Consider the following 3728-nt stretch of genomic DNA (forward strand, 5'->3'; position numbering starts at 1 on the left):
ATGGTACTTTATGAATAAATTTTATAAAATAACAAGTATTGTGGTCCAACTATTTATAGAAAGGGATGACATTAAAATGGACGGAGGGAGTATAACTTTGCCTCTGAGTTAGTGAAGATTTAAATAGATTGTCTTAAGCTTGACAAAACTAAACTGAATTCGCAGAAACTAATATTAAAAGGTGCTTCGAATAATTATCCTGCAATTCGGGTGTAGCTCACAAATACTTAATTTGGAGTCTTCATTTAATTTGTACTCGTTTCATGTATATGTAATGTATCGCTATGTATATATATAATATATCGATATTATATAAATAGTGTATACTCATGTATACATTCTTGATGTACTAAAGTACACATTGCATATATGTTGTTTATATAATAAAGTAAACATTATAGACCCTTTTTTTTTTCAAATCTCTTTTGAAGAAGAAGAAGTCATTAATAGCTTAAAAGAAGAAAGACAAATAAAAAAGCACAAAGTGCACTTCACTTACCATTGACAAGTATTGTTGAATGATTATTTTTTATAAAATTGATAATTAAAGTATTTTGAATAAAAATTTATGATCGAAGGATCATTTTGCTTAATTATCTCTTACTTAAATGATACGATCAAAATTGAAAGGCCCATGAAATTTTTACCATTTCTTCTTCTTCTTTTTTTAATTTTTCAATATGTTAGGCCTACGAAATTGCCCAAGCCAATAGTCTCAATACGCTTATAAATAGTCTCAACGTATAGATTTTTATTATTATTATTATTAGTAGTAGTATTTATGCATTATAGTTTAATATTTGTAAATAATTTGTCTTTAAGCCCTTATGAAGTGATATTATTAGGTCATTAATAAAGATTGTGATAGAGTGGTAAGTATTTCTTAATTCAGATGTTTCTGGTTCAACCTTTGAAGGATATAGAATCGCCTTTGTTAGAAAATGTCTTACCTCAAATATGGAACTTTCAGGGTAAATTCAGATTGAGTAGGTCGTTTTTTTATTAATAAGAGTATAACACAATGTATTTGTTCCACTTTTAAAAGGAAACATAATTTTTTATTAAGGCATATTAGCACCAATCTATACTAATATTAGTTTTTGAAAAAGTAAATATCTCTCCACTATGTAAAGCATATATAGTTGTGACTTGTGGCAAAGATTAATTTGTTAATTTAAGAGGTGAAAAACTTTACCAAAATGAATTCGATTCACAAATACAGTTGAATATAAAATGTTTTTTAAAAAATCTTCATATTCTTTTATTTTCTAATTTACAATTATCTTTACATAAAAGATTTAAAAAATTGTCATATAAAAAAAAAAAATTGTATCTGATCCTTGTGGATCGAAATGTAGACTAGACTGGATATGTACGGCCCTTCAAATAATATCCATAATAGACTTGTTTTTTCATAATAGATGAACTCAAATTCTCATATACTATCAATGCAACGATTATACTGTCGAAAAACCATCGAACATTCCGGTAATTCTCCGAGATTACCGAACAATGATTGGTCCTCCTCGCCAATCGGCAACATGAATGCCACATCATCATCAACCCAAGTGGACCCCACCATCGTCGGCAAAGTACAATCCAACTATGTGGGGCCCACATAGGAGAAACAACCTAATAACTCTCTGGCACCGACCTCGGCCATGATGAAGTCGTTTTCGGGTTGGTAGGTGAAGACGACAGATTGATCGGTGTTTGTGGCGGCAAAAGTGGTGGTCAGGTGGCGGTGTTTGGTGGCGGCCACCGGAGGAGGGTGGTTGTGGTCGGATGAGTAGGTGATAATGAGTACATTGGGGTCATGGTGGCAACGCTCTACTTGTTTTTTTGCTGGACAACCTTTTAAACTACTACATCGATAATAACCCCTGCATGTGATTACATGCAATAATGTTAAAAGAATATTTATTTTATTTTATTGTTACACAAATGGTATAAAATTTATGAAACAAAATTATATTTAGTAATCATCGGCGATCCATATTCAATAAAACGCATAGGGAAATTGAACTTCTAACAAAAAGAAGAATTTTAGAAGGAAAAAAATCTTTTCCAAGTGATAATTATTATAATATTATTAGAGAATATTAATTACTATATTTTTATGAAATGCAAAAGGAATATATTAAATTGGGAAAAATAAATAAAAACAATATTAATTATTAATATACCTGGGATAAGGTGATCCTTTAATTGGTTTTTGGCCATACTTCCTCCAAGTACAAGAATCAGATGGAGGATAAACATCCCCTTTATAATTACTTCTTGATATATCACAATCTTTAATTGGCACTGAAATTACTCTCTTCTTTGCTCCCTTTTTACTACAATAATTCAAAAACTATAACATATTATTTTCTCAATATATCACCACTCATCAATTACCCCCAATGGCTAGAAAAAACATTAATTTCTGATGGACGTTTCATTTGAATATAGCTCGTGATAAGGGTTTTTTGACATAAAAAAAACCGTCTAAAATGTTCCCTCACTAAAAGAAGAGGAAAAAAGAATCAAGAATTCATATACAAATTACCTTAATTTTCTTGGTAATGACATGTTAACTTCAGTTATTTCATTATCGCCAGATAAAGATCCCTCAGCTGAATTTTCTGCTATAGAATCTTCTCTGTATCGTTTTAATTTTATCGAATGCCTTTGAAATGACTCTTCTTGCTTATGAAAATATGGATCTTTTTGTAGCTTCACACCTTCCATGACCAAAAATTAATAAGCTAAAGCTAGGTTGTGTTGAAATTAAATCTTCTTTGTTACAACTATTTTTGGTAGCTATGTTCTTCAATTTCAAGAACTTTCAAGGCTTTAAATATGAGGTGCATTCAAGGAAGAAGGAAAGTGATGGAATATGCCTAATAGTATATCTTATTTTGAAGTTACTAATCCACTTTCTATCAACATTTATAGTTATAAATTATGGAAATCATATTAGTCCTTTATATTACTTTAATTAGTAGTTCAAGTGACTTAAGTGTATAATATTCTTTTATACTATCGGTATAAAAGATCAAAGGTGGAATATCATGCTTGAATACTTGTACTTTTTTTTTCTTCCTTTTAATTTTTTTTTTGGTTGTTAGTTTGATTTATCAGTTTATAAATATACTTAATCAATAATTGAATCAACAAATAGTGATCCTTAATGATGTGATTGTCGATTAAACCGATAAAGATAGATTTCTAAATGCTAACTCTGTATAATCTCATAAGTAAAATATGTAAAATAGTGGCAAATCTATAATTTTAAGCTCGCAAGTGCTTGCTTACCTAGAGTAGCTACAAATCACCTAGTAAAAGTTTATTGAAAAAACTACGATTAGTATCAACCATTACACAGAGAGTTTTTTTTTTTTAAAAAAAAACACATCTTGGAAAATTGAAATAGCAAGATTTTTTAGCCAATTGCCAATTTTTTTTTTTGTAAAAGTTACTCAATAAAATGATAAGAACAAAATTGGTACGTAGCTAAAATTAATTATTCCAATATAAAAATTTGGTTTATTTTCATTATGTTTTTCTAGATGGCTTTTTTTTCTATTAGCAAACAAAATTATTGGACAACTATTTCCAACTTGATTAAAAAAGAAACTCGGTTCTATAAACGATTTTGGATCAAAATGATAAAACAAAGAGAGGTAGAGAGGTTGTTTCTGATAGACTCTCAACACAACTAAAAAGATTAGCGCAAGTAAAGA

General features: G+C 29.2%; 1 pseudogene; it reads right to left on the minus strand.

Annotated features, from left to right (window-relative positions):
• Window positions 1-1435: 1435 nt before the first annotated feature.
• On the minus strand, window positions 1436-2733 carry LOC125819754 (probable WRKY transcription factor 65; annotated as a pseudogene).
• Window positions 2734-3728: the final 995 nt, after the last annotated feature.

This window comes from Solanum verrucosum, unplaced genomic scaffold, assembly GCF_900185275.1.
Source record: "Solanum verrucosum unplaced genomic scaffold, falcon-dt-bn FXZP01001269.1, whole genome shotgun sequence".
NCBI classification, from domain to species: domain Eukaryota; kingdom Viridiplantae; phylum Streptophyta; class Magnoliopsida; order Solanales; family Solanaceae; genus Solanum; species Solanum verrucosum.